The sequence below is a fragment of the Diachasma alloeum genome, unplaced genomic scaffold (genome assembly GCF_001412515.2).
Source record: "Diachasma alloeum isolate Michigan unplaced genomic scaffold, Dall2.0 Dall_scaffold_00184, whole genome shotgun sequence".
Taxonomy (NCBI): Eukaryota; Metazoa; Arthropoda; class Insecta; order Hymenoptera; family Braconidae; genus Diachasma; species Diachasma alloeum.
The window spans coordinates 1,316,081-1,328,713 of NW_021680350.1; the positions used below are offsets into that span (position 1 = coordinate 1,316,081).

Consider the following 12,633-nt stretch of genomic DNA (forward strand, 5'->3'; position numbering starts at 1 on the left):
CCCTGCAAATTCAGGAGAATTTGACAGTGAATATTCATTTTCACTTGAAAATCTATGTAAATTGTAGAATTTCCATCTTCCTGCCACTAAAGAATTGGGGCCTTACCGGAATTTTCAGAGAAATTTGAAATTCCATTGACTTTTTCACCTTAAAACGAGTTCAACCTCTTTTTTCCGGAAAATTCAGCAAAACATTTTTAACAGTGTGCTTCAACATAGGATAATTGTCTGGAAACAACCTAGATCATTATATTTCAGTGGAAAAAAAATGGATTTTTCCGTTATAGAAGTGAGCAAGTGCACAATAAGCGATAATTTTCTGGAAACTAAAACTTTGCTTTCTCTGTGTACATTTCGTTCCTAGTTTTAAAAAGAAGTTTCAATTTCCCAAGTCAATCAAAAGATTCATTCACACTAATTTTTCTGTGGAATTATCACCGGGACGAGACATGCTTCAAAATATATTTCTGAACGTTCACCCAGAAAAATAATTTATTTAAACAGTACCAAATGAAGTTTTTTTTTAACTAAATAAAAAATTTTATTCAAAGTTTTCTTTATATTAAAAAAATTTTTTTTTACAATTCATATATCTTTATTTGATCCAAATAAATTCTTTATTTATACCAAATGAAGTTTCCTTACATTCCGAAAATTTCTAAATTTGAATAAAATACTTTTTTTTTGAACGAAATAAATATTTATTTGATACTAAAAATTCATTATCGCTTTGAGTTGATAATGAAATCGAAAAACATTGAACGAAAAATATTCTAGAGAGCCCAAATCGTCCAGATTTTTCGATTCCTAGATTAGGTTCATACAACCTTTTTTCTCATAGCCCACAAATATCACTGAAACACACTTTCAAAATCCTTCCCCAAAGTACATGAAAATGTCATTTTCATAAAATGATTTTATTTTCGCTCATACTTTCAGGGAAAAAATACTCCATAGGCGTGAAGAAGGTTCTACATCTATTTTTCGATGAATTTTTACGTTTTTATTTTTTTTCGGCTCCAGGGCCATCCGGTATTCGACTGGATTTTTTTTTCTGATAGAGGATGTCCACATATGATATAAAAAAAAAACGCCAACATGGGAGAGACAACCAGTGCACCGGAGAAAATTTTGGTTTCCTAAATTTTCGCGTTTTTCCGCTTTCTGGGGGAGCTGCCTCGTCTCTATTAAGAAATTGATATTTCAATCCATACCTTTGATGAATATGAGTTAGGAAAGAGATTCATCACGATAGAAACGAGAAACAATGCGTCGGGAAAAAAATTTGCTCTGAAATTTTTGAGTTTTTTCGCTATCTATGAGAGCTATCCAAAGAAACAAACGTGTCAATCAATATTTTTTACTCATAACGATGAAAAGGAAAGCCATCATGGAAAAGACAAGCAGTACACCAGAAAAATATGATTTCTTCGCAATTTTCTTATTTTTTCTCCTTTTCTCATTTTCTTCTTTTCAACTTTTTTTTTTGCTTCTTTCACCTTTCAATCGACAGTTTTCCCTTCTGCTAGATGGGAGGGACTATCAACAACATTATAAACCTCTTTCGAAAGATAAAGTACTCATCCAAAGAAGTGCGAAACATGGAAAAACAAGTTTTATTTTACTGTAACGACCTTTTTACATTTTTACAATAACAGGCTATTATTTACCGTCTCCAACTACCACTTGCCCAATTGCACTGATTTAATATACATCTATTCATCACTATTACTGTTTTCTCAGTGCTTCCCGTTTTGTTGTTGTTTGTTTTCGTTTCGGAAAAACTTCTTGGTTTTCCGCAGCCGAATATCGTTTCATTAACAATTGCTCTCCCGGTTTTGGAATGAAACAATGGTGTTTTTGAATGGCTGGAATAGCTTTGGCACTATCAAATCTTTCCCTCAATTCAGTTTTTATATTCTCATGTTCGTCCTTGGTGAAAAAAAACACATCAATTCCTTTGAAATTCTCTTTTGACCATCGAAACAAAGCATCTGGCGTCAGGATGGGTTCACCATGGACAATTTGCAAGCTACTACGTCTCACTTCTCTTTTGAAAGCAGCACCCACACCGTCACAAGCTCTTTTACCGTGTGCGGTTGCATGGAAATGGGCCTCTGCATCTATTCTAAAATCAGTCTTGTGATGCAGAAGATTAGCCATTTGGTAACGATTCTTGTAATGCTGTGCAGCTCCATCGGTGACATAGATGATTCTCTCGACATCTTTGCAGTTATTCTTCACATGTTGTATTAGAATTTTCTGTACCAAGTAAACAGCTGCGGTATCGTGAGTAGTACTATCTGACAAAACAACTAAACTCCGATTCTGGATCTTGTTTCCTTCGCGATAGTAGTAAACAACGGGATGGACTGTACATTGGTCATTGTTATAGTAGAAGAACTGAGCATCATCTTGAGCCACAAAGGCATAATTTTCTGAGAAATCACAGTGCACTAGTACTTCGCCGTTATTCAAATTCTCTTTTCGAACTTTAACACAAGCTGATTGTTCTTTAGCGATGAAGTGATGGGGTTTTAATACTTTTAATCGTTCGACAAGAAGATCGACGAAGTCATCCATCGCAAGCGTTTGTGTCTGCAAGGTACACCTGTCAGTAGTTTGCCACACGCGAAATTGGACAGTTTCGACAACAGAATCAGAAAGGAGCTTCTTCAATTCACATGAGAAGGGTTTCACCCCAGGGCAGTCGTTACATTCATCCAGATAACAGGCCGGGGTTGGATTTGTACACATCAGTTGTGCTAGACAATCTTTGTAATCCTTGAGTGGGCAGGGGGAATCTTTAGTTAGAGTGGCAATGTTGATGGCTTCGAGTATTAAATTGCAATTTTGATGATACGTGCAAACACACACGACGTGAGCGCCATTTGCTCCCGCCAGTATACATTGTTTTGGTCTCAGCTCAGCGAACTTACTGAAACCAACCAAAGCCTCTGGATGAGTATTTTTGTACTTCCTATGAAGGTGTTTCAGATTTTCGAGTATCATTTGCTTTTGCTCTACTTTCTTCTCTCCATTGATTTCGACGGATACTTTATCTTTCATCCCTGGCATGACACGACTATTCTCTAGATAAAACTTGTGTACTTTCTCGACCGTTTGTTTTAGAAGTGAATGACCTGCTTTCGCAATTGGTGAGGCAAATACTCCTTTGATTTCTCTCAATTTTTTCGGTCTTGACGCCATGTATCTCGTAATGCCAAATTCAGAAGCGATTTTCCGCTCGCTCCACGACTGTAGAAGAACCGTCAAGATTTGCAAGCGCTCACCGTACTTTTCCAGATCATTGAATTTTTTCTTCAAACCATCCAGCATTTCTTCTAATTCTATTCCTCTCGAAGATCGATAGCGCTTTGATAAAGAAGGATCAGCGTCACTTTGGTCATCTTCCGCATCAGAATGCATGGGGGAACTGGAGAATTCAGATACATTGTCCGCTTCTTCATCGATTGAAATGCCGGCATCGTTGAGATGGAAAGACCGACCTGATCTCAGAGAACTGTTCATCACATCTGGGCTTGGTTCGGGTGTTTCGGCTTGGGGCTTTGATATCTCCGGTGGGGTGTTCGAACATCGAAGATGTATATCATGAAAATTCATCATTGAGACGGGTGGAATCACATAATTCGGGGCCATCTTCCGGCACTGGCCACAGATTTTCGTAGACTTTGGTAGAAAGGGAAACTTCTTGTGTATTGCCGAGGAAATGGGCCGTAAATCCAAACCATTGTGTCCCTTCTGACCAGGAATCCGCATCGGATTCGCACACCTATCACTTCGCGGCATTCTGTGAAATGCAAAATTGTCAAATCCAATCCAAAATTATCCGGAAAATGAAGATTATTCCAATAAGTAACATGAAAACTGCTTACCTCCATACAACAGACAGGAAAATGCGAATCGATTCGCAAGCAATTGTACAACGATGAAAACGCAATGAGGAAGTTGAAGTTTTCACTAAAATTAGAGCCTCAGGAAAAAATCATGATATTAAATCAATGAATTGATTCTTTTTGTTTTCTTTACTCATTTGTTTGGTAATGATTAGGCGAACTTCCGATGATGATGACACAGTATAGCTCTCATGGAAAGCGAAAAGACGCAAAAATTTTGAAGAAAATTTTTTTCCCGACGCATTGCTTCTCTTTTCCATCGTGACGCATCTCTTTTCTAACTCATATTCATCAAAGGTATGAATTGAAATATCAATTTCTCAATAAAAACAAGGCAACTCTCCTAGAAGGCGTAAAAACACGAAAATTTAGGAAACAAAAATTTTCTTCGGTACACTGGTTCTCTCCCACGATGGCGTATTTTTTTACATCATATATACCGGACGGCCCTAGAGCCAAAAAAAAATAAAAACGTAAAAATTCATCGAAATTTAGGTATAGAAGCTTCTTCACGCCTATGGAATATTTTTTTCCTGAAAATATGAACGAAAACAAAAAATTTTTTTTTATTTGTTCGAATCGGATGCGCCATTCAAAAGTTATGAATTTTTGAAAATTTAAACTTTGGTAGTCATTATCTCAGAAACAAAACATCATGAGGCAATGAAATTTGGCAGAAATACTGTCTATATATAGTAGTTCGAAATGCGGCAATCAAATCATTTTTTCTCGACAAACAAAAATCCGGGGTGGCTGAGTTGACATGGAATGTCCCATAAGTGAATTCTTTTTCTTGAAACAAGTAAACAAGTTTCTTCATTTGTAATAAAAATATTCTTGAAATAAAGAAAAAATTTCAAATAACGATTTTTAGGCACCGATTTCTATTTGATTAAAAAAGAAAAGATTTTGCTAGGTGTTCTCTCCTCGAGAATGCTGAGATTTCTTATTCTATTTCAGTGGAAAAGTTTGAAAATTGATGAGAACATACAGAAGCAGTGCAATATTGAATTAAAATTTCTACTTTTAGGACACAGAGTTCACCCAGATATTTATGTAAATTGATCAGAATGTTCGATGAATTGATTAAAATTGTATCAATGAATTCGAATATTGTTCCATAGTTGACTTGAATTTTGCAGCATACACTGTTACAAATTTTTCGAAAGTGAATGGAAAATATGGTAATAACTCACATGAGAGTGACATTGAATTCGATTCAGGGGAATAATAGTTAAGAAATTTCAAGTTTTAGATGAAATTCAAAGAAATTTATGACTTTTCAGTAAAAGTGAGATGGAAATTTCACAAATTGGTTGAATTTTCCATGGAACATGATAAATCCAGAAACAAAATTAGATGAATTTTCAATTTTTCACTGAATTTTCCGGATTTTTCCGAATTCTCATGGAATAATTGAACTGAAAAATCGAGAATTTTCATGGATTTTCTGATAATGCGAAGAGAAAATCAATGGAATATTTGATTTTTACAATGACAGGATTCCCTAAAATTTCAGTGGAAATTGAACATGATAAAAATTTCCGGGATTTCACATGGAAAATTCAGACAAAATTTTCAACAGTGTACAAGAAAACCAGATTCCCCCAATATCATTCTCAATCTTCCTCACCAATTTACGAACAAATTCAACGCCTCTATTATCACATATCTCCCACCTTATTTCTCCGAAAAAATGCCCTTTGAAATTTATCTCCCTGAGACAGGACACTGCCACCCGTGACTCCGGAGACACGTGTTCTCCATTCGTTCGTTCTTATATTCCACCACGAAGAAGAAGATTCCCTCATTCGCGAGTGTGCCTGGGTGTTCCGTGGCGACGGCAAGCACGCAGTGACGCTCGATTAACCATTCTCCTCCCTGGCCCTTCGCTTTCTTTCTCCTGACATTCATTCACCGAGTGTTGAAACGCTATCGCGTATTCGATAAAGATCTCATCGCCATTGGAGGGCAAAAACTCGCTGCAGAATCACCGAAATAAAACCAGCTCATGATACTAAGCTCTGCACTTTCATCTCCCAGAATACCTCACCTTTCTTTGAAAAAAAAAAAAAAAGTTTAACTCGGTTGTTGGTCGCCCACTTCGCTCACTCCCATTGCGGGTGGGATGGAGTGGGTGAGACCGATTACAGGTCGAACCAATAACTTCCTGACCAACTGCCTTCCCGAGTGGAAATTGCTTCAGGCCCACCTGAAGCACGATCAGAACTTGATTAGGTTTTTGTAAGGTTCGACTGATCAGATGATGCCTGATGAGAACCTGAGCAAGTTCTGATCCAGCAGATCGGATCCGAAAAACTACAAGCGGGTTCAGATCAAGTTGTGATCAGGTAGACATAATCAGATGATGCCTGATGAAAACCTGACCAAGTTCTGATCCAGCAGATCGGATCCGAAAAACTACAAGCGGGTTCAGATCAAGTTGTGATCAGGTAGACATAATCAGATGATGCCTGATGAAAACCTGACCAAGTTCTGATCCAGCAGATCGGATCCGAAAAACTACAAGCGGGTTCAGATCAAGTTGTGATCAGGTAGACATAATCAGATGATGCCTGATGAAAACCTGACCAAGTTCTGATCCAGCAGATCGGATCCGAAAAACTACAAGCGGGTTCAGATCAAGTTGTGATCAGGTAGACATAATCAGATGATGCCTGATGAAAACCTGACCAAGTTCTGATCCAGCAGATCGGATCCGAAAAACTACAGGCGGATTCAGATCAGGTTCTGATCAGGTAGACATGATCAGATGATGCCTGATGAGAACCTGACCAAGTTTTAATCCAGTAGATCGGATCCGAAAAACTGCAGGATAATTCAGATTAAGTTCTGATCAGGTAGGCACGATCTCACCCTGAGGTCGGCTGCCTGATCCCAACGTAAGCAAATTCAGATTTGATGTCTTTGATCGGCATTTGAACGGGGTTAATTGAAGAGAAAATGATCAGATTCTGATCCGGTCCACCTGACATTAATTTTAATAAGTTTATCGGATAATTAAATTAACTATTATTATACTATTCAAATTAAGTTTTATCAACCATTATCAATAATTATTTTCAATCTTTGAAAAGGATCATAATACTATAAATAAATCAAATTAAATTAAATTCATTGAATTAAATCAATTTAATTTAATTGATTTAATTCAATGAATTTCATTTAATTAATCAATTTAATTAACAGCCAGCCCTTCTCAAACGTACAGAAGGGAGGGATGATGATGCCGTAAATAGGTATTAGAGGAGTATCAAACTTACACGTAAACGATCTTGAGAGAAAAAATCACCAAATGTCTACTTATTTATTAGTGTTATTATTATTATCATTATTATTATTCATTAATGAAATAAATAAAAATTTAATTGAACACATTTTATCTCTGAGAATACACACGCACATCCGCGAGATCAGGAATAATCGTAAATTCAACGAATACTCCGATACAAATCATATAGGCAATGTACAGTTTACTCAATAGTAATAGTGTGATAGCGTAGTGATTAGGGCATAGGATTAGTAATCATAGGGTCCCCGGTTCGATCCCCAGCATCGGTAAAAAAATGATAAGCTTTTTCAGAGATAATAACAGTAGAGATTCATTAAGAGAAAGGCGGCCTACGGTGAAAGAATTGAATTATCTTTTGTTTTGGATTATCATTGATAATTATAATTGATACTGACAGACAGGTTATCCGGTTTTCATACAGTTGACTTGTTCAATTTCGGATCCATTCGTCCTGATCAAATCCGGATTGGTCAGAGGCGTAACATGTCTGATCAAGACCGGATCCGTCAATTTGCTCAATATCTGATCAGTGGTCAGGTCTAACCTGATCCAAACTTCATCAAGACCTGACCGGATTTTCCACTCGGGTTTCCTTCATTCATTACGCAAAAAACGCAAAATCTGATAGTTTTATCCGGATAAATGAACACAATAGTTGAGACGATTTTCATTGGAATTCATTCAGCCTTGAATGATATCGCAATCCGTTTTCTGTACAAATTTAAAAAAATCAATTAAAAAAGGTACGAATCTGAATTATCGATAAATGTAGTACAAACAGACAAATTGAAACTGATACATCATCCCCAAGGAAATCGTATACTAGGGCAAAGAAGAATTTGATTTTCAAATTAATTGTTTAACTCATTCGTCCAGAATACTGTTACAAATTTTCGCCTGAATTTTCCGTGCCAAATCCCGGAAATTTTTATCGGATTCAATATCCACTTAAATTTCAGGAAATCTTGTCGTTGAAAAATCAAATATTTCATTGATTTTCTGTTCGAATGATCTGAAAATCGATAAAATACTTGATTTTTCAGTCAATCACTCCGTGAAAATTGAGAAAAACCAGGAAAATTCAAGGAAAAATTCAAAATTTATGTTATTTTGTTTCTGAATATTCATATTCCATTGAGAATTTTCCGGGACTGGATTGTAGCCAATCACAGCGCAGTATTGGAGGTCATGATACTCTTTTGTTATCAAATTTTTTCGGAATTGCACACTAGCTTCTGGAAATTGCATCTGATAATTGCATAGTAGCTATTCATTTATTTCTAACCAATTGGATGTTTTGCTGGAAGAAGCCCTCGAATACTGCTCTCCACTTGGCCAAAATCCAGTCCCGAAAAATTCTCCGTCGAATACCCTTCGACCTTCAAAATTAATCGCAATATTTCCCTGAAGCTTTCAATTTTTAGCCTGCAAAACTTGACACTTTCGTTTGTTTGCAACGAAGCTATCGAGAAATATTCCGATAATTTTGAAGGTCTCGGGGTATTATAACCGAAAATTCAATCAAATTTCCATCTCACTCCCAGTGAAGACTCACGAATTCCCTTGAATTCTTGATTTGTTGGTCAATTACTTTGTGAAAATTCCTAAAAATCAAGCAAATTCAGGGAAAATGGAATATTTATGTCATTTTGGTGTTGAAAGTTCATATTCTATTGAAAATTCCATCAAGTTGTGAAATTTCATAACCATTTTTCCCCTTAATCCAATTCACTGTTACTCTCATGAGAATTACTGTCATATCTTCCATGAAATTTCAAAAAATTTCTAACAGTGAACAATATGTAGGAAAATGTCATGAAAAAAATTAGTCGTTGTAAATTTCTAGAGTCTTTCCTTGAAATTTTACAAGTCGTTTGCTGACAGTATATACAGCGATTTGAATTTCTCATTCTCTAAAAATCGGCTCAACAAACACGATAGCATTGTTTCATCACTTATTTATAGGGGAAAGTCGGGCAAAATGGGACGTTTCGTGATCTTTTCTAATTGTCAATATTTTGACTTATAAATGAAGATATTGACAATTGGAAAAGATCTCAATAAATCCCATTTTTCCTGACCCTCCCCTAACTTGTTGCGTTATTGCGATTTTTGTTCTTCATATTTTTCTAAAAAAAAAGAAATATTAAACCGCTGGATCAATTCCATCCAAAATCGAATCAGGGCTAAGTTACATGATGACGCATCCATAAAAAAATCGAATCGGTCCATTCATTTGGGATAAATCGTTGACGAAAAATTGTGTGCACACATATACAAACATTCACATAGACATTTTTCCTAGAATGGTACAGAACGATTGAGGAAAACTTGAAACGTGAAGATGTAGTAAAAACCCGATATTCGATTTTCGAGGTGATAACTTCCCTACCCGGGAAGTTAAAAATAAACCACTAAAGGTAAATAAAGAAAAGGAATAAAATTATGTATGAGAAAGAATCGCGACATCAAACTCGTTAATAATTCTGCTCTTTTTCCTCTTTTTTTCGTCGGTTTTTTTCCGTTCGTAATCCGATGTACGTTGACTGGAACCAACAAACTCATGGGAATAAACAGAGAACAGCCCAGCGGCCCCCTCCTATCGTTACACTCGGGAAATCGTACTGAAATATTAAACACCCTCACCTCCCTCTGCAGTTCGTGTTCCTGTTTTCTGCCATTCACCTACTCTCTCGCCCCTCCAGCTCCCGCTTACTCTCTCGTATTTGGATGCCTTTGTTTCGGTATTCGCATGTACTGAGTTTACCGAATGGTAAATATTATAATTGGTAGGATGATAACGCGTTCACGACGTAAACTCATTTATGATCCCGTACACTATAGCCCCGTTTATACCAAATTCACCTTGTCCGTTGTCCAAGCACTGGGCGTTTGTGTTGATTCAACACAGAATACAGAAACACAAATTTTTTTGTCACAATTCACTGGTACGATGAACTTTACTGAGGCAGTGGGAGCAGTGGCCAACGAGGTGGGCAATGATCAAGCGGCAAATGACGCATTTAGTTTCACTGAATTTAAGGCTAATTTACTCATTAAATAGGCAGACAACATCGGCTGATTGATTCACTTCTTCCGGGTTTTACATAATGGAAAGAGTTTTTTATAATTCTTTTCACACGCGGATAGACTGTGGGCTGTTTATATTTGCATCGCTTCTGCTAGAGTGTGTCACCGACTTGAAGTGAATTGCGGGAACGATATGCATGTGATCAGAATCCATATACTGAGGAGCTATTAAGTTTTTTTTTCGTGTGAGAAACCTTGCGGGAAAAACTAGAAGAAATGTGCATATAACCGTTTTTTTGTTCTTTTTTCCTAGTGAGTTTGAGGTTCACATTTGCATTTCAATGAGATCCGAGGTGACGAAATGATAAAGAACTCAAGTCAGTGTATTTTATATTTTTTGTCGATAATTTATGCGCCATTATGTTGTTACAGACAGAATTAGAACAGTTTTTTTCTGTCGTTTGAATGGCAAATGAAGATTTGTTTTTGATTACCTGAGATCAATTTAAATTGGAAAAAAATATAGGATTCAAACAATCCACTAATAAACATTATAATATTGATAAGGAAAATATTATGACAAGATTTCCTTCTAGATGTATAAAAAATCCAGCAAAATTACTGAAAAATTATGTGTAAGGAATTAATTAATGAAGTGATTACGAACGGTTGAATTATAAAAGAAATTAATATTTTATGCAAATGTGGTGTTTCAATAATGTAGTACTGATTGATGGGTTCTTTTAACCCTCTGACTCGCAATCTTACCCCCACTACCTACGGCTGCCAGACGTTCGACATGGATGGGGATGAGTAGCGATCGCGCGAACAGTGCCGTAGCACTACGAATGTGTTTGTTCCAATCCTCTCGTGCTGCTATAGTGGTCCTATTGCGCATTTATATCGCGCAAAGGAGCTCACACACTACTTACACACGCTTAGATTGTTAATGGTGGGGAAGTCAATTTCTCCAACTGAAATCTTAGAGAAGTGAAACTTTCTAAAACTAATTTATCGGTAGACAGGATGAAATAAATTTAATGACGAAAAAAAACAATTTGAAATAAGACATCTCACTGCCATTCAATCTATAAATTTATTGAATTGTTCTTTCAATTGTTCCATTCTACCATACAATAATTATCTTTGTTTAACTTGGATACTATACCTTTGAATTGCGAGGCACGTCTGCACTCATCGTTTCTATTACTTTAAATCTTTAGAATTTAGTGGAACGGAATTTGAGTTGGTTTCAGGTTTTGATTAAAATGAAAAGATCATAGAATCCAATAAAATCGATTCACTGAGATTTTATTTCTTGAAAAAGATATCTTACAATTTTTTATGCGCTGTTACAATTTCGACCCAAAAGCTTCATGGGGAAAGAGAGAGTAAAGTCTCAAATTAAAATTTAGGGTGAATCCAATTAAATTGGATTTGTGTTAATAATATAGAAAAAACAAAATAAATGTTTGTTTGTATAATTCAGTACGAACTACAATCTGGAATCGTCTCCAAATTAGTAGTTTTTGAGCTTAATAATAGTCATATATTTTGTTCACAATGTTGTTTTTTACTTATAAATATAGTTCGATTGAATATTTAAGTTTTCAGTTTAGATTTAATTTTTCAATAACACTTATTTCAAGAGAATTCCATTTAATTTTGTGTCCATTGCACATGGTGTTCATTGCACTTTTATCACACGTGAGCGTAATAGATAATTGCGCAATCTATCGACCGTTACGCGTCGGGATCTTCGCTACAAAGATCTGCGAATATTCTTCGTATTCCTTGTTTGTATTTCCGTATTTAATTCCGTATTTGCAAATTTTACGCCGGACAGGACTAATAAACTGATTACGGAATAACATCCACGAGCAGAGCTTAAGAAGCCTAAAATTTTGGACGTGCCAGTTTGGCAGCTAAGAAGAGACTAAAGGAAATTTATAAAAGAATAAATTTAGAGCTTCAAAAAATCGGCAGTTGCGCTGCATTTGCAATATCGGGATTTTGAAGGCCGCGCGTGGCTCGCTAGCCCCGTAATTAGAGCTGCATCGGCTGCAACTCAACATCCGTTGGATGACGCATAAGTCGAATTTATTAAAAGAATAAATATCTGAATAGAGTTAATTTTGAAAATAATTCCTATTTTGGCAGAAGGCCCACGGCCGATTGCCAAAATAGGAATTAGGGAACAGGAATTTTGTTCCAAGTTCCTTGGAACAAATTAGAAGGAACTTGCAACAAATTCCGTTAAAAATAAATCATCCATGCAAATAGAATTGGAATAACAACTCGGTGAATTTAATATAACTGTGATTCTTTATTCAGTCGCACGTAGAGGACACATCTCAATCTTTACTTTTTCTA

General features: G+C 36.1%; 1 protein-coding gene across 3 annotated transcripts in view; it reads right to left on the reverse strand.

The window, feature by feature from the left end:
* The window catches only part of LOC107047989 (sialin), a 78,165-nt gene extending 67,077 nt beyond the window's left edge, over positions 1-11,088 (reverse strand). For 2 of the 3 annotated variants that reach the window (XM_015270931.1, XM_015270929.1), the window contains exons 1-2: positions 11,029-11,083; positions 9,877-10,527 (exon numbers count right to left, since the gene is read on the reverse strand). The gene's annotated coding sequence lies outside the window, so the exon portion shown is untranslated. Of the gene's footprint in view, positions 1-9,876; positions 10,528-11,028 lie in introns of all 3 variants that reach the window. The other variant, XM_015270932.1, reaches the window with a different exon arrangement.
* Positions 11,089-12,633: the final 1,545 nt, after the last annotated feature.